General features: G+C 44.7%; 1 non-coding gene and 2 pseudogenes across 1 annotated transcript; 1 reads left to right on the top strand and 2 right to left on the bottom strand.

Moving 5' to 3' along the window:
* Nucleotides 1-9,618: 9,618 nt before the first annotated feature.
* Nucleotides 9,619-9,691, bottom strand: trnac-gca (transfer RNA cysteine (anticodon GCA)). The gene has a single exon. It is a non-coding gene; the product is annotated as a tRNA-Cys (tRNA).
* Nucleotides 9,692-15,941: 6,250 nt separating this feature from the next.
* LOC139233506 (26S proteasome complex subunit SEM1 pseudogene) lies at nucleotides 15,942-16,150 on the bottom strand (annotated as a pseudogene).
* A 554-nt stretch (nucleotides 16,151-16,704) lies between these two features.
* LOC139233503 (26S proteasome complex subunit SEM1 pseudogene) lies at nucleotides 16,705-16,913 on the top strand (annotated as a pseudogene).
* Nucleotides 16,914-18,077: the final 1,164 nt, after the last annotated feature.

Raw genomic sequence — 18,077 nt, 5'->3', positions numbered from 1 at the left:
TTCTGTGTGGTTTGGTTCATTTATCGCACGAGATTTGATTCTTCACCATTTTTTATTTCCCACTTCCGGTGTATTGACAATTCTGCTCAGAGGCAACATTGTATTGAGAAGACGATCATCATAGAATCATAGAAATTTACGGCACGGAAGGGGGCCATTTTGGTCCATCGTGTCCGCGCCGGCCGATGAGCTATCCAGCGTAATCCCACTTTCCAGCTCTAGGTCCATAGCCCTGCAGGTTACGGCACTTCAAGTGCACATCCAAGTATTTTTTGTGGTGAGGGTTTCTGCCTCTACCACCCTTTCAGGCAGAAAGTCCCAGACCTCTATAATCCCACGGGTGAAAATATTTCCTCTCAAATCCCCTCTAAACCTCCTACCGATAACTTTAAATCTATGCCCCCATGGTTGTTCATCCCTCTGTTAACGGAAATAGGCCATTTCTATCCACTATATCTAGGCTCCTCATAATTTTATACACTTCAATAAGGTCTCCCCTCAGCCTCCTCTGTTCCAAAGAAAACAATCCCAGCCTATCCAATCTTTCCTTGTCGCTAAAATTCTCCAGTCCTGGCAACATCCTCGTAAATCTCTGAACCTCTCTAGTGCAATTCCTGTAATGCGGTGACCAGAACTGCATGCAGTACTCTAGTTGTGGCATAACTAGTGTTTTATACAGTTCAAGCATAACCACCTGCTCTTGTATTCTATGCCTCCGCTAATAAAGGTAAGTCTTGTGTACAGTTTTGGTCTCCGTATTTAAGGAGAGATATACTTGCATTGGAAGCTGTTCAGAGCAGGTTCACTAGGTTGATTCGGGAGATGAGGGGGTTGACTTATGAAGATAGGTTGAGTAGGTTAGACCTATACACACGAGTTCAGAAGAATGAGAGGTGATCTTATTGAAATGTATAACATAATGAGGGGACTCGACAAAGTGGATGCAGAGAGGATATTTCCACTCATAGGGGAAACTAAAACTAGGGGACATAATCTCAGAATAAGGGGTCGCCCATTTAAAACTGAGATGAAGAGGAATTTCTTTGAGGATTGTAAATCTATGGAATTCTCTTCCCCCAGAGAGCTGTGGAGGCTGGGGTCATTGAACATATTTAAATCAGAGATCGACAGATTTTAGAGCAATAAGGGAGTAAAGAGTTATGCGGAATGGGCAGGGAAGTGGAACTGAGTCCATGATCAGATCAGCCATGATCTTATTGAATGGTGGAGCAGGCTCGAGGGGCCAAATGGCCTAATCCTGCTCCTATTTCTTATGTTTTCTTATCTTTAACCACATTATCTACCTGGCCTGCTACTTCAGTGATCTGTGGACATGCACGCCAAGGTCCCTTTGTACCTCTACACTTCTCTGTCCTACCATTTAATGACCAGGAACCACCAACTCCGCAAGTAGCTCTTTGTCAAACGCGAGCTAGAAACCCTGTCACCACATGGAGATCATCTACCACTAAACAATCCCCCTTTGCTGGCAGCTTGAATTTTAAAAACATCTTTAAAAAAAAAGTAAAAGCGGTTGTGTTTCCTGATTAAATATGGATAATAAATTTGGGCAGTGGCAGTACATTGATTGAGGGCAGCTTTAATTGGGTGCTGCTGTAACATGGAGTATCAATAATCCCCACCAGAGGGAGCCACATACCAACCTTTTTAAATTAATCTCTGAAGGTTCAGAAAATCCATTCACCCAACCCGCGTTCATCCCTCTGGTCCACTAACCTTCCCATCATGGTATACAGCTGCATTTGGAATAAGCTGCATGTTTTTGCCTGCACTACCCTCCCTGACAAGCTGTCTCCTATTACCAATTCAATCCCGTTCTATGTCGACTTAATGTGCACATTCGTTCAACCTTGCATCTACTTTATTCAGTATTGAATTTAATTTTCTGTTTATTTGCTCAAGTATACAATGCCCATTCCATGGGTGATGTTGCAAGAGCCTAGGATGTAATTAAAGGAGACTTTGGAGGCTTAGTAGATTGGATATTGACATGTCCAGCTCATGCAGAGTATCAATCAATAAAGCCAAGATTTTGTAGTCAGTAGGGTAGCGCATCTTTGAAATCCACCGCAACCTCAGGAAATCCAGAACTTGCACCCTGACAATGTATGTGTTGACAGGCTATCCGCACGAGCCATGAAAAATCAATTGCTGCCACAGAGTTGTGCTATTGGCCCACCGACTGGCCAGCAATTGCCCATGGAAGTGTTACGGTTGATGCAAATGGGCACAGGGCCTGTTTGCATCAATGTAAGGGGATATCTCAGTCATAAATTAAACATTTTCATACACTGTATGAAATGAGTTTATGCAAATGTTGGCCTGTATTACAGTTTTAATGATGTGTAAAATTATCAAAAATTAAAATTTTTAGTGAGGTTGATGGAATGAAGGTAATTACGAGTAAAATTCCAATCTGTAAATTGCAATCAGATTAGATTTCGGGATTCCATTGCATCTCGTTAGGGGGTTCCCGTCGGAAATGGTTAAATTGGATTCTGCTTTGTGATTGGAGGACCGGGCCCACGTGATCCCAGGTATGCTTCCGCACCGCCTGCGTCCCTGGGATCTGTGTGCCATTACGCTGCCCTCTGCCTCGAGGCCTGAGACAGCAAGGTTTTCACAGCCTCGCCGCCATTTCTTTCGCGGGTCGGAGGCGTATCCCGGAGGAATGCTGCTAACCGCAATTTTCGGCCCAAGGTGTCCAATTCCGGTCACAGAGACATAAAGCCGACACTCCAGCTTTGGAAAAAGTGCAGGGAGGAGCCACAAGCCTTATCCCTGATGATAAAGGCCTGAGTCACTGAGGAAAGACTGAAACAAAATTGGGCGTTTCAGCTTTCAAAGGAGTAAATCTAGAAGTGATATTATGAAAGAAAGAAGTTGCATTTATTTCGTGCCTTTCACGACCTCGGGACCGTCCCAGTTGCTATACTACCCATGAAGTACTTTTGGAGTGTAGTCACAGTGACAGTGACTGTTGTAATGTAAGAAACGCAGCAGCCAATTTTTGCACAGCAAGCAGCACTATGATAATGACCGGGTAATCTGTTTTAGTGAAAGGTTGGTTGAGAGATAAACATTGGCCCAGGACACCGGGGAGAACTCTCCAGCTCTTCTTCGAAATAGTGCCATGGGAACCTTTACATCCACCTGAGAGAGCAGACAGGGCCTCAGTTTAACACGTAATCTGACAGTGCAGCACTCCATCAGTCAATCAATCGCAGGCAGTCCCTTGGAGTCGAGGATGACTTGCTTCCACACTAAAAATGAGTTCTCAGGTGACTGATGAGTCCAATGCGGTACCTACAGTCTCTGTCACAGGTGGGGCAGACGGAACGGGTGGGTGGGTGAGGGGGGGGCGGGGGGAAGAGTCTGGGTTGCCGTGCGCTTCTTCCACTGTTTACTCTTGGCTTCAGCTTGCTCTCGGTGAAGAGACTCAAGGTGTTCAGCACCTTCCCACATGTTTTTCCTCCATTTTGGGAGGTCATACTGCACTGGAGTGCCAGGCTAGATTTTGCATTGAATCTCAGGAGTGGGATTTGCTGACTCAGAGGCAAGAGTGCTACCACTGGAGTCCTGGCTGACAGCTCTCACTTGCCTCTATAAGCCAAGCTGTCAGTATAGAAAAAGTAAAGACAGCCAATTACATCGGTTAAATTGTGTGAGTAGGAATGAGGGTCACAGGTTCAGGCAGTGTAAAGGCAGGTTTAGGACTGATATCAGGATGTTCTTAACTCAAAATGATCAATTGGAGTTTAGAAGAATGAGAGGTGATCTTATTGAAACATAAGATTCTAAGAGGGTTTGACAGGATATGTGCAGAGAGGATATTTCTCCTTGTGGGGGAATCTAGAACTAGGGACATAGTTTCAGAATACGGTGTCGCCCATTTAAAACGGCAGATCGTAGAATCATTGAAATTTACAGCACGGAAGGAGGCCATTATGGCCCATCGTGTCCGCGCCGGCCGACCAAGAGCTACCCAGCCTAATCCGACTTTCCAGTTCTTGGTCCGTAGCCGAGATGGAAACTAATGCTGACAATTACCCATAGAAAAGAAAGATTTGCATTTATATAACACCTGTCTAACCTCAGGATATTCCAAAGCATTTTACAGCCAATGAAGTATAGTCACTGTTGTAATGTAGTGGCTAATTTGTGAGCAAGGTTCCACAAAACAGCAATGTGAAGGGATAATGTGTTTTTTTTCGTGGTGTTGGTTGAGGGATAAATATTGTCCACGGATATCAAGGAGAATTCCCTTGTTCTTCTTCAAAGTAGTGCCATGGAATCTATTACATTCACTCAAGAGGGCAGATAGAGCATTAGTTTACCATCTCTTCTGGAAGACAGCACCTCCAACAGCATTCCCACTGGAATGTCAGCCTAGGATTTGTACTCAAACCTTTGGAGTGGGACTTGAACCCACAACCTTCATGACTCAGAGACTAGAGTGCTAGGCTACAGCGCTACCTGCTGAACCACAGCTGACCGCAAACTGACACGTTAGCAGCAGGTGTACTCGAAGAATGGTGGTGGAATTAAACATAGAAAATAGGTACAGGAGCAGGCCATTCGGCCCTTCAAGCCTGCACCACCATTCAATATGATCATGGCTGATCATGCAACTTCAGTACCCCACTCCTGCCTTCTCTCCCTACCCCCTGATCCCTTTAGCTGTAAGGGCCACAGCTAACTCCCTTTTGAATATATCCAACGAATTGGATTCAACAACTTTCTGTGATAGAGAATTCCACAGGTTCACAATTCTCGGTGAAAAAGTTTCTCCTCATCTCGGTCCGAGATGGCTTACCCCTTATCCTTAGACTGTGACCCCTGGTTCTGTACTTCCCTAACATCGGGACTATTCTTCCTGCATCTAACCTGTCCAATCCCATCAGAATTTTATATGTTTCTATGAGATCCCCTCTCATTCTTCTAAATTCCAGTGAATATAAGCCTAGTCAATCCAGTCTTTCTTCATATGTCAGTACTGCCATCCCGGGAATCAGTCTGGTGAACCTTCGCTGCACTCCCTCAATAGCAAGAAAGTCCTTCTTCAGATTAGGAGACCAAAACTGTACACAATATTCAAGGTGTGGCCTCACCAAGGCCCTGTACAACTGTAGTAAGACCTCTCTGCTCCTATACTCAAATCCTCTCGCTATGAAGGGCAACATGCCATTTGCCTTCTTCACCGTTTGCTGTACCTGCATACCAACTTTCAAGGACTGATGTACCATGACACCCAAGTCTCGTTGCACCTCCCATTTTACTAATCTGTCACCATTCAGATAATATTCTGCCTTCCTGTTTTTGCCACCAAAGTGGATAACCTCAAATTTATCTACATTATACTGCATCTGCCGTGCATTTGCCCACTCACCTAACCTGTCCAAGTCACCCTGTACACGTGCAAAAAGAAAGTGGTTGGGATCTGGAATGCTCTACCTGAAAGAGTGGTGGAAGCTGATTCCATGAATAATTTTAAAACAGAGTTGGACAGGTCCTTCAGGATGAACAACTTACAGGATTGCAGGCAAAAGTGGGACTCTTTCAAAGAGCTAGCACGGGCACGACGGGCCAAACGGCCTCTTTCTGTGCTGTAGTTTTCTATGAATCTATGAAAAAAAGAAATCAAGAAGGCGAATGGAATGCTGGTCTTTATCTCAAGGGGCCATGACTACAAAGGGGAGGAAGTTATGCTTCAGTTGTGCAGAGCCTTGGTCAGACACCATTTGCGTTCAGGTTTGGGCACCAGCACAGAGCTGCACGAACATGGGGTGCAGCCACGGCAGAGACTTGGAGAAAGCTCACTCAGATAAGACAGGGTGAGACAGTGAAGCGCTTTGAAAAATGAGGATGGTGATCTTGAACTTGATCTGCCGCTGAAGTCAGCAATTGAGAAATGAAGCCATGAGATGATGGAAACATGGATTTGGGCTCCGGGGTGAGAGAAGGTGGAGCAAGAGAGGAGGAGTGAGAGAGGAAGAGTGTGAGAGGAGGAATGTACGAGGAGGGGTGAGAGAAGGAGAGAGGAAGAGGAGGAGCGAGAGAGAGAGAAGAAGAGTGTGAATGCGTCATGTTCTGTAAGTGAATGAAAAATGCCTTGGCTACCAGCCGGATTGGCAATGGAATGACAGGCTCAAGGCAGCACTGGATTAAGGCTATGAGGGGTCCTAAGGCTAATAGGAGGGAAGGGCCTATATATGTGCTGGGACCCCAACTATTTACAATCTATATTAATGACTCAGAAGGAGGGACTGAGTGTAATGGAGCGAAGTTTGCTGACGATACAAATATGGGAGGAAAAGCAATGTGTGAGGAGGACATAAAAAACCTGCAAAAGGACATAGACAGGTTAAGTGAGTGGGCAAACATTTGGCAGATTGAGTATAATGTTGGAAAGTGTGAGAGTTGGCAGAAAAAAATCAAAGAGCAAGTTATTATTTAAATGGATAAAGATTGTAAACTGCTACTGTACAGCGGGACCTGGGGGTACTTGTGCATGAAACATAAAAGGTTAGTATGCAGGTACAGCACGTGATCAGGAAGGCCAAAGGAATCTTGGCCTTTATTGCAAATGGGATGGAGTATAAAAGCAGGGAAGTCTTGTTACAGTTATACAAGGTATTGGTGAGGCCACACCTGGAATATTGCGTGCAGTTTTGGTTTCCATATTTACGAAAGGATATACTTGCTTTGGAGGCAGTTCAGAGAATGTTCACTAGGTTGATTCCAGGGATGAAGAGGTTGACTTATGAGGAAAGGTTGAGTAGGTTGGGCCTCAACTCATTAGAATTCAGAAGAATGAGAGGTGATCTTATCAAACCGTATAAGATTATGAGAGGGCTTGACAAGGTGGATGCAGAGAGGGAGTTTCCACTGGTGGGTGAGACTAGAACTAGAGGGCATGATCTTAGAATAAGGGGCCGCCTATTTAGAACTGAGATGAGAAATTTCTTCTCTCAGAGGGTTGTGAATCTATGGAATTCGCTGCATCAGAGAGCTGTGGAAGCTGGGACATTAAATAAATTTAAGACAGAAATAGACAGTTTCTTAAACGATAAAGGGATAAGGGGTTATGGGGAGCAGGCGGGGAAGTGGAGCTGAGTCAATGATCAGATCAGCCATGATCTTATTGAATGGCAGAGCAGGCTCGAGGGGCCATATGGCCTTCTCCTGCTCTTATTTCTTATGTTCTTATGTTCTTATATGTATTATATATTGCATACATTTCATAAAATCATCAAATAAATATAATTGTATATTTATCCAAATTTAATAACTAACAAAAATCAAAGCTATGTACATTAAACAACAGCATACAATTCTAACAGGAAATGGTTTCTTCTTGGCTTTATACTGCGATATTAAACAAAAAATTCTCTTTGAGTGCATATTTTCAAACAAACACTGGTTTCTTCCTGGCCTTAGCTGTGGCAAAGTCGTGAATAATATCATCAAAATTTAAAGACCTGACAATTTCACTCCCAGTGCTCAAAAGAGACAAAGCAGAGAGCTGTTCCTGATTCATGGTGGATTGTAAGACATTTTTTATCCTTTTGAGAAGAGCGAAGGAACGTTCTCCACTACAATTAGTGACCATTAATGACAAATACAGTGGTAATGCAGTTTGTACATTTGGGAAACAATCCATCACATTGGATTCAATGATTACACAGTACATCCAAATAAACCCACTCTCATCCTCTTTTCTTTCTATATTTGAGAAGGTTGAAAATTCAACAAATTGGAGAAATTCTTTAGTAAAATCTATTGGAAGATCATCTGGATGTTTCTGACATAAATGTCTGATACCTTCACTGACTTAGGAGCTTGACATATTATGTGATCAATTTGCCAGGACACTAAAGGTCTTGTCAATGTCGACATAGGTCTTGATTCGATATTCTAATGCACTCTTCAGTTTGTCAATGACTGTGAAGAATGTATTAACTCTGAAGGTTTCCTTGTTGCTGAATGTGTATGAAGTTGTGTCATCACATGTCTTTTGTCTTTTGTGGTGTTTTGGCTGATTTATACTCCTGGTTCACTGTCCTTGGAACCCCCTGAGCCTCATACTCGTCAAAACTGTCCCGCATGTGTTGAACAGTTCCAAAACTGCTCAGTAAGTTCACAGCAGTGGAAAGGTCAATTTGGGCACTTTGCAAACTTAAACTGCATGTGTTGAATGGTTGAAGTATATCACTCCAGACTTCACACAAAATACCAGTCTCCACATTATGCATTGCATTACTCAGTATCTTTGCATCATTTTTTGTCGTTGGCTTTTGAGATTCATCATCTTTGATTCTCTCAAAATATTTTTGACATTTGACTTTGACATCTACAGTTCCACTTTCAAAAGATAAATTTAAGAGACCATAGACAGGCTGGTGGAATGGGCAGTTACGTGGTAGATGAAATTTAACCTAGAAAAGTGTACCTGATATATTTTGGTAGGAAGAACTGCTTAACTGCTTTGAAAGTCTCTAATCTTTAAAAAAATGGCACCAAATTGTTCATACAGAATTGTTATTGCTGCTTATAATAATACCTGATCGGGTATAGAGGGAGCTTCGGTAACTTTCATTCTTTGTGATAACATGGGGCAGATTTTCCACTTTGCTCGCTAGCGCCCAAGAAATGGGCGATGTTCTAGCAATGGTCGATATCTCAGTCTTACCGATCACTGGAACATCACCCATTTTTGTTAAGGGAGAGGGCACCCTGATTAAAACTGGGGACCTCTAGAGATGCAGTGAGCTGTACCCTACACGCTTACTGACAGTTTATGTACTTCAGAATTAAATGGTCGATTGCTCAGGACACCATCAGGGATAGTAAAAAACAAAAGGGTTTATTTGAAGAATTTATAGCAAAAGGCTCCTTTAAAAGTCTCTGATATTTCAAAATATGGCCCTGGCTGTATATGCAGATCTATTGATCGTGGTCATTACTGACATGGTGTAGAGGGACATGTGTGTAATTTTCATACTTGTGACAATATAAATGTCAATGAAGAGTTACCCAGATTTCAATTGGGATCTTCTTAATCTGCAGTCAAATGCTCGACCGCTAAGCTATACCAACAAACACATTCTCATACCTTATGAAACATTAGCCCTTTGTTTCTTTGACTACAGATGCTGCCTGACCTGCTGAACATTTCCAGCACTTTCTGACTATACAAACCACACCGTTGTACAATGTAAGTATTACGGTGCTAGATCCTGGATATGACCTGTAGTGAAATATATCACCCCATAGCTATTCCAGACATGTTGTGGTGCCACTGGTTCATTAATAGGAGAGTGAATTAATATTTATTCACAAATGAGAGGTTCGGCTCAATTTTTTTTTATTGTGGAGACAAGTGAATGAACAAGCACCCAACTCACAGGCAGGGACAAGCTTGGAAGAAACCGGTTAGTCCAGAATGAACAAAGCGACAGTGTTTGTATTCTGAAAGACTGAAACTGATCTTGAAGGCAGTATGAGGAGTCATTATTATTGAGAGTAATGATCACAGAACTGGTGTGGAGATGCTAACAAAAGCAACCATTATTGGTGAACTCTTCCATGGCATTGAGGGGGCACCATGGATTTGAACCAGGGACCTCTTAATCTGCAGTCAAATGCTCTACCACTGAGCTATACCCCCAAACACCGTCTGCCAATACACGTGCTTCAGAATGAAACAGACAATAGCTGAAGACACCTTCAGGGGATTAAAAATAAAGTAAAATTGATGGGGTAATTTCAAGGATTTATCCAATAATGTTAATTTAAAAGTCTATCAACTTTCAAAAATGGCATCAAATAGTTCAGTGAGGGGCACCCTTAGTGCCTGTGCTTTGAAAGAGCTATCCAATTTAGTCCCACACCCCAGCTGTTTACGCATAACACTTCAAATGACTTCTCTTCAAATACAGGTCCAATTGCCTTTTGAAAATTCCCATGGAATCTGAGTTCACTACCCTTTCAGGTCGTGCGCCAGATCATGCGTGAAATAATTTCTCCTCGTTTCCTCTTTAGTTCCTTTCCCTTTTATTTTAAATCTACGGCCTTTGGTTAGCGCCATACTTACCAGAGGAAAATGTTCCGTTGAACGGGCGGACATGTGGTAGTTGAAATTTAACACAGCAAAGTGCGACATGATATATTTTGGTAGGAAGAACAGGAAGAGGCAATCTAAACTAAAGGGTACAATTCTAAAGTGGATGCATGAATAGAGAGACCTGGAGGTATATGATCAAAATCATTGAAGGTGGCAGGGGAGGTTCAGAAAGCAGTTGAAAAAGCATAGGGGATCCTGGTCTTTATAAACTGAGGCACAGAGTACAAAAGCAAGGAAATTATGATTAATCTTTACAAAGCACTGGGTCTGACTCGTCTGCAGTATTGTGTCCAATTCTGGGCACCACACATTAGGACGAATGTGAAGGCCTTAGAGAGGGAACAGAACAGATTTACAAGAATAGTTCCAGGGATAAGCCACTTTAGTTATGCGGATAGATTGGAGAAGCTGGGGTTGTTCTCCTTAGAGCAGAGAAATTTGAGAGGAAATTTAATAGAGGTGTTCAAAATCATGAGTGGCTAGATGGAGTAGATAAAGAGAAACTGTTCCCATTGGTGAAAAGGTCACGAACCAGAGGACACAGATTTAAGGTGATTGGCATAAAAACCAACGGTGACATCAGGAGAATCTTTTTTTCGCAACAAATGCTTATGATCTGGAATGAACTGCCTGAAAAAGTGCTAGAGGCAGATTCAATCGGGGCTTTCAAAAGGGAATTGGATAAGTACCTGAAGCAAATTATTTGCATGGCTACAGGGAAAGGGCGAGGGAGGGGAACTAGCTGAAGTGCTCTTGCAGAGAGCCAGCACGGGCTCGACGGGCCGAATCTCCTCCTTCTGTGCTGATACCATTCTGTGATTCGATGATGTGATCCCTGTAAAGCAGAGCATTTCTTCACTTCATAACAACGAATCTGGCTACACCTAACACTGCTCTGCTGGACTCATACCCCTCAGGCTTAGGGCGTGGCTGTGACAGATGCTCATGGCCACAAAACATATAATCAACAAAACCGCCAGCATTGCACTGAACTGGGGTCAGTTTCCTGTCTCCGACTCTTGCCCTACTTTCCAGTCAATGGCGCTATATTAATTCAGAGGTTCAGTGTTTAAAAGCTTGTCACCACCCAATTCTACCAAAACTGTCATTCAAACATAAGTCAAAATTTCCTTTATCTCAATGCCCTCAAAATAAGAAATGATTAGACAGTGCTACACTCCTTTAAGAAGTTGGCACAGGCATGATGGGCCAGACAGCCTCTTTCTGTGCTGTATCATTTTATGATTTCTATGATCTGTCAAAATGGCATCAAACGGTATATACCAAGTTATTATTTCTGATAGTACCAGGAATCAGGGACTTCAATTATGTGGGGAGACTGGAAAACTTAAGGTTGTTCTGCTTAGAGCAGAGAAAGTTAAAATGGGCTTTGATAGAGGTCATTCAAAATCATGAATGGTTCTGATAGAGTATTTAAGGGGGCACTGTTTCCAGTGGCAGCAGGGTGGGTAACCAGAGGACATAGAGTTAAGGTGAATGCCTGAAGAACCAGAGGCGACATGAAGACATTTTGTTTTACAAAGCGAGTTGTTGTGATCTGGAAAGCACTGCTTGAAAACGTGCTGGAGCAGGTTGAAACTTTAATTATGCATGACAACATAAAGCAAGCTAGGAATCAGATTTGAACAGGACATCTCTTGATCGACAGTCAAATGCATCAGCACTAAGCTATACCTGCAGACCCCAGCTACCATAATGGTCCTGAATTTCCGGTCAGTATCAGCGTTCACCGTCATTCCACCTCAGAAACTGACCACACCGTCCTGACTTGGCGAACGCACAGATTCTTGCGAAGTTGCTGTCTGTCATTCACAGCCCCCACACCGGCTGCGCTGCGCATCCCGCCCAATGCTCCCTCAAATGTTTACTTGCACTGAGCAGGCCACGAACATCTCTGAGCACGATTTTTTTTGTCCATGGGCAAATGTTAAATCAACAACAACTTCTATTCACCTGAGCCAAATGAAATGATTCTGCACCGACGTCTTCTCCCGTGAAGTGTTTATTAATCGGAACAGCCTCCTCTGCTTTTGTTACACACACATAATGCGTCTCCCTCATTAAAACCAGTGCATTCTAACTTGCTGAAATCAAAATTGACACAGATCCCGTCCACCTTCAGCCACAGGTGGAGCTTTCTTGCTCTTGTGTGCATGAACAGAAAGGAGCGAGCAGAAAGCCATTTTTCTGTACAAGGTGAGTGTGAAGTGATTGGCAGCTCTGCTTGTGAAGAAAGGACAGTGGGAATAGAATAAAAACATAAGAATTAGGAACAGGAGTAGGCCATCTAGCCCCTTGAGCCTGCTCCGCCATTCAACAAGATCATGGCTGATCTGGCCGTGGACTCAGCTCCACTTTCCTGCCCGCTCCCCATAACCCTTAATTCCCTTATTGGTTAAAAATCTCTCTATCTGTGACTTGAATACATTCAATGAGCTAGCCTCAACTGCTTCCTTGGGCAGAGAATTCCACAGATTCACAACCCTCTGGGAGAAGAAATTCCTTCTCAACTCGGTTTTAAATTGGCTCCCCCGTATTTTGAGGCTGTGCCCCCTAGTTCTAGTCTCCCCGACCAGTGGAAACAACCTCTCAGCCTCTATCGCCGACCTCACAGTTCTTCCAGTTCGGTTCAAGTTTAGTAACAATGATTGAGATGCATGAGAAATATCGCCTCTTGATTTCAGGGTCAGTTTAGGATGCATTCTGTGCAATAGGTGTGTGCAAATCAGTTTTACTATTTTAAAAACCTCTTTCCCCAAGAATATTTGGTGCACACCCGGTTTCTAAATCTACAATGTCGTTTTATTTGCCATATTTGGATTTTATGCAAATATTTCACCTCCCCCACTTTTCTTGGCCAAAGAATGAAATGGATCGAAAGGGGTGACGCGTTTGTGGAAAGCTGCTAAGTGCAGGTTCGGGAGGGTTGAAGTTGTGTCCCTCTTCGCAAGCACTGTAACACGAGCAGGACAGTCAAGGGATCTGGAATTGTTTAAACCGTGTCCCAGCGACTGTGCGCACCCTCAGCAAGCTCCTGCCTGCCAGGGAAGGATTCAAAGACATTCACAAACATTACTGCACCTGCCGCTTTGCCCTGATACAACTGCCCCTCCAGTCTCTGGCTCAATCCCCTCTGAACTTCACCACAAAGCAATGTATTGCATCATAGGATAGTAAAGCTAATGCCCTGTTAATCCTTTAATACATAATGCTCGCTCACTCTTGTTAGTTTTTTTGGGCGCAAGAACCCCGTTCATTGCAGCTGGCCATTCCTGAAGTTACAAAAATTTAAGAAAAATTCAAGTCCTGTTGTTTCTAACAACCGATTTTGGTCGTGGTGGGAAGGAAGCAGAAGGCTGCATTGAGTGATCCCAAAGACTGGGGCTGGAAAACTAAGCCAGAGGAGTAGGGGGACAGACCAAGGTATGATTCGGTGATGAGAGCCACACCACCACCATGGCAGTCTGGTGGAAGTTATAGCGAGGCAGAGAGGGTTCATTTAAGGGTAAGATGTCATCACCCCTCAGGCAAGATTCCGTCAGGGTCATAATGTTGATGTAATCATCCTCAATAAGCTCATTAATGGCAGGGGCCTTGTTCGCAGGTGAATCGACATTCTGGAGGAGGAAGTGGAGAGGGTCGGTGATGGCTGCCCCACTGCCAGCGTTCACAGTGTCAGTGCTTGGTGGGGTGAGTTGGACAGGGAGGAGATTGGGAAGATTAGCCCCCGCAGGTGCGCTGGGTGGAAAGATCAGTGTGAGAGTAGGATGGGACAGTTGGGATTGCTATTCCTGAGGAGGCAATGATGACTGCCAATGTGGGCTCTTCACAGGGTGCCAAGCGAAGCACAGACGGAAGCTATAAGCTTATCTAAGAGGGAATCAAGCCTGGGATTGCAGCAGGAGAGTAGAAAGGTCAAAGAATAGAGAATGGTTGGTACAGGAATTGGGAGGGCAGAGTGTCCGAGAGAGAAGAGACGAAAGGCAGCATGATACATATCAATGATTTAGACATGAATGTAGGGGATATGATTAAGAAGTTTGCAGATGATACAAAAAATTGACTGTGTGGTTGATGATGAAGAAGAAAGCTGTCATCATCCTCATAGGCAACCCCTTAGAATCGAGGAAGACTTGCTTCCGCTCTTAGAATGAGTCGTTAGGTGGCTGAACAGTCCAATACGAGAGCCACAGTCTCTGCCACAGGTGAGACAGATAGTCATTGAGGGTAAAGGAGGGTGGGACAGGTTTGCCGCATGTTCTTTCCGCTGCCTGCGCTTGATTTCTGCATGCACTCAGCGATGAGACTCAAGGCGCTCAGTGCCCTCCCGGATGCACTTCCTCCACTTAGGGCGGTCTTTGGCCAGGGATTCCCAGGTGTCGGTGGGGATGTTTATCAGGGAGGCTTTGAGGGTATCCTTGTAACGTTTCCTCTGTCCACCTTTGGCTCATTTGCCATGAAGGAGTTCCGAGTAGAGTGTTTGCTTTGGAAGTCTCATGTCTGGCATACGGACAATGTGGCCTGCCCAACAGAGCTCATCAAGTGTGGTCAGTGCTTCAATGCTGGGGATGTTGGCCTGGTCGAGGACATTAATGTTGGTGTGTCTGTCCTCCCAGGGGATTTGTAGGATCTTACGGAGGCATCGTTGATAGTATTTCTTCAACGACTTGAGGTGTCTACTGTACATGGTCCATCTCTCTGAGCCGTACAGGAGGGTGGGTATAACTACAGCCCTGTAGACCATGAGCTTGGTGGTAGATTTGAGGGCCTGGTCTTTGAACACTCTTTTCGTAAGGCGGCTGAAGTCTGCACTGGCACACTGGAGGCGGTGTTTAATCTCCTCTTCAATGTTTGCTTTTGTTGATATGAGGCTCCTGAGGTATGGGAACTGTAGACAACAGGAAAATATCAAGGAACTGGTCAGGTGGGCAGAACAGTGGCAAATGGAATTCAACCCAGAGAAGTGTGAGGTAATGCATTTGGGGAGGGCTATCAAGGCAAGGGAATACACATTAAATGGTACAACACTGAGAAGTGTAGAGGAACAAAGGGACCTTGGAGTGCATATCTACAGATCCCCAAAGGTATCAAGCCAGGTAGATAAGGTGGTTAAGAGGCACACGGAATACTAGCCTTTATTAGCCGAGGCATAGAATACAAGAGCAGGGAGGTTATGCTTGAACTTTACAAAAAACACTAGGTAGGCCACAGCTAGAGTAATGCATGCAGTTCTGGTCACCACATTTCAGGAAAGATGTGATTGTACTAGAGAGGGTACAGAGGAGATTTTGGAGAATGTTGCTGGGACTGGAGAATTTTAGGTATGAGGAAAGAAGGAATAGGCTGGGTTTGTTTTCTTTGGAAGAGTGGATGCTGAGGGGAGACCTTATTGAGGTGTATAATATTCTGAGGGGCCTGGATAGGGTGGAATGGAAGGAACTATTTCCCTTAGCAGAGGGGTCAACAACCAGGGGGCATAGATTTAAAGTAATTGGTGGGAGGTTTAGAGGGGATTTGATGATTTTTGTCACCCAGAGGGTGCTGGGGGTCTAGAGCTCACTACTGAAAGGATGGTAGAGGCAGAAACCTTCACCAGATTTAAAAAGTACTTGGATATGTACTTGAAGTGCCATAGCCTACAAATCTAGGACCAAGAGCTGGAAAATAGGATTAGGCTGGACAGGTCAGAGCGGACACAATGGGCACAGGTGTTGCATTCACGTAGGATTCAGCATTCATTTTCCAGGCATTCGTATCCTGCAGCATCACTCCACTATGAGGTTTCCATCTTGTATCCAAATTTTTCTAGTTCAATTCTTAACTGGTTAGAAAAATCATCCTCTAAATTGTCATCATCCCAGTTGTCTTCCCAGACATGGGCATCTTCATCTTCATCTAAACCAGTCCAGCCTTCCGCTGGAACTCTTCGAACTCATTGTCCTCCTCCAGCAGTCCCAGGTCGACCGGCGCCTTCTAGTCCCCAAGTTAAAAACTAAATTACAACTCTAACCCGCACTTTTCATAGTGGAGCTACAACCCAGGAAGGGTGGTCATATTCAGGCACTAACCAATCAGAGACCGACACCCACCTACCCGCTGCTGATTGGTCTGCACATATCAGCTGATAGCTTTAAAAAATTCATTTCTGGTATGTGGGCGTCGCTGCCAAGGCCAGCATTTATTGCCCATCCCCAATTGCCCTTCAGGAGGACTTGAAGCATTCCATACTGTAAATTTCTATGATTCTAACTCCTACCATAACAGCACTGTGGGAGCACCTTCACCACATTTACGGCAATGCTTCAAGTCCTCCTGAAGGGCAATTGGGGATGGGCAATAAATGCTGGCCTTGGCAGCGACGCCCACATACCAGAAATGAATTTTTTAAAGCTATCAGCTGATATGTGCAGACCAATCAGCAGCGGGTAGGTGGGTGTCGGTCTCTGATTGGTTAGTGCCTGAATATGACCACCCTTCCTGGGTTGTAGCTCCACTGTGAAAAGTGCGGGTTAGAGTTGTAATTTAGTTTTTAACTTGGGGACTAGAAGGCGCCGGTCGACCTGGGACTGCTGGAGGAGGACAATGAGTTCGAAGAGTTCCAGCGGAAGGCTGGACTGGTTTAGATGAAGATGAAGATGCCCATGTCTGGGAAGACAACTGGGATGATGACAATTTAGAGGATGATTTTTCTAACCAGTTAAGAATTGAACTAGAAAAATTTGGATACAAGATGGAAACCTCATAGTGGAGTGATGCTGCAGGATACGAATGCCTGGAAAATGAATGCTGAATCCTACGTGAATGCAACACCTGTGCCATGTGGGAATTCCTGGATGCTTCCCGCAACGGGGATGACCACATGTGCATGAAGTGTCTCCAGCTCCTCCAACTCGAGCGCCGAGTCTCGGAGCTTGAGCGAGGACTGGAGGCACTGAGGAGCATCCGAGAGAACGAGAGGTACATGGATAGATAGCACATTTCAGGCGTTGGTCACCCCACAGATTAAAAGGGTACAGGAGGATAGGGAATGGGTGACCGTCGCACACAAGAGTATGGCGAGGCAGGTAGTGCAGGAGTCCCCTGGTATTCTATTCTGACTACTGGCGAGGGCGGTGATGCCTCTGGGGAGTGTAGCCAGGGCCAAGTCCACAGCACCATGGGTGGCTCAGCTGCACAGGGGGGAGGAAGAAGACAGGAAGGGCTATAGTGGTAGGAGATTCAATAGTTAGGGGAGCAAATAGGCGCTTCTGCGGCAGCAAAAGTGACATCAGGATGGTGTGTTGCCTCCCTGGTGCAAGGGTCAATGATGTCACTGAGCGACTGCAGGGCATTCTGGGGTGGGAAGGGGAACAGCCAGTGGTTGTGGTCCACATTGGTACCAATGACATAGGTAGAAAGAGGGGTGAGGGCCTGAAAGCTGAGTTTAGGGAGCTAGGAGTAAGATTGAAAGCCAGGACCTCAAAGGTGGTAATCTCGGGATTACTGCCAGTGCCACATACTAGTGAGGGTAGAAATAGGAAGGCTAGTCAGATAAATACGTGGCTGGGGCATTGGTATAGGAGGGAGGGTTTTAGTTTCCTGAACAATTGGGACCGCTTCTGGGGTAGGTGGGACCTGTACAAGTCGGACAGGTTACACCTCAACAGAGACGGGACCAATGTTCTCGGGGGTGGTTTTGATAGTGCGGTTGAGAGGGCTTTAAACTAGCTTGGCAGGGGGATGAGAATCCAGGAGAGCGCTCTGAGCTAGTTAGAGTGGGTGAGAGTTCAGATGAACAGAACTCCAAGAAAGAATGCAAAAGGCAGGAGGCAACAGAGCAGAGTAGCACTGGGGTAAGTGTAAACCACAATGTGATAGGAAGGGACAATATGTATGAATATAAAGGGGCTGCAGGAGGGGTCAAAACTAA

Source organism: Pristiophorus japonicus, chromosome 21, assembly GCF_044704955.1.
Source record: "Pristiophorus japonicus isolate sPriJap1 chromosome 21, sPriJap1.hap1, whole genome shotgun sequence".
Lineage (NCBI taxonomy): Eukaryota > Metazoa > Chordata > Chondrichthyes > Pristiophoridae > Pristiophorus > Pristiophorus japonicus.
The sequence above is the reverse complement of the archived record's forward strand: the minus strand, read 5'-3'. Positions and strand labels throughout refer to the sequence as shown.